Below are 1019 nucleotides of genomic sequence, written 5' to 3' on the forward strand. Positions count from 1 at the left end.
GTAGCTAAAAGTAATGTCCAGCTGAAGGGTATTTAAGTTTTTCTGAAATCAAAAACTCAACAAAAATATCCCTTTATTCATTCATACAGCAAATACGTGTTCAGTCCCAGGCACTGCTCCTCCTGCTGGGGAAGACACAAGCAAACAGAACAGATACGGACGCCTGGCCCTGCACTCACACTCCAGATAGAGGGGACAGCCAGTGAGCAACAGGCGTAATTTATTTTAAGCATCTTCATTGAGATGTGATTCATGTACCGGGAAATTCATCTATTAAAAGTGTACATTTACCTGGCTTCTGTGATCTACAGAGTTGTGCAGTCGTCATTTTCATCACCCCAAGAAGAAACCACACACACCTCAGCAGTCACTCCTCATCCCAGCCCCTCTCACCTCACCTCTGCTATTTCCTGTCTACTCACCTCTGCTACTTCCTGTCTCTATGGATTTGCCCAGGCTGAACATTTCCTATCAGTGGAATCACACAATAAATACGTGGTCTTTTGTGTCTGGCTTCTTTCACTTAGCATAATGCTGTCAAGGTTCATCCACGTGTGGCACGGATCCTTCACTCTTTTTTATTGCCAAATAATACTCCACTGTATGAATATACCACATTTTATCTCTTTATTTCTCAACTGATGGGCATTTAGGTTGTCTACACCTTTTTGCTGTTGTGAAGAGTGCTGCCATGAACATTCATGAACAAGTATTTGTTTTCAGTCTTCTGGGTATATACCTAGGTGTGGAATTGCTGGGTCATATTATAATCCTATGCTTAACTTTTTAAGGAACCAGCCAACAGATTTCCGCAGTGACTGTACCATTTTACATTCTCACCAGCAAAGTACTAGGGTTCCCATTTCTCCACATTCTCAGCAACACTTGTTATTTTTCTTTTTTAAAATTTATTAGAGCCAGCCAGGCACAGCAGCTCACTCCTATAATCTCAGCACTTTAGGAGGCCAAGATGGAGGGATAACTTGGGTCCAGGAGTTGGAGACCAGCCTCAGCAACAT

This window comes from Mandrillus leucophaeus, unplaced genomic scaffold (genome assembly GCF_000951045.1).
Source record: "Mandrillus leucophaeus isolate KB7577 unplaced genomic scaffold, Mleu.le_1.0 Scaffold161, whole genome shotgun sequence".
NCBI lineage: Eukaryota > Metazoa > Chordata > Mammalia > Primates > Cercopithecidae > Mandrillus > Mandrillus leucophaeus.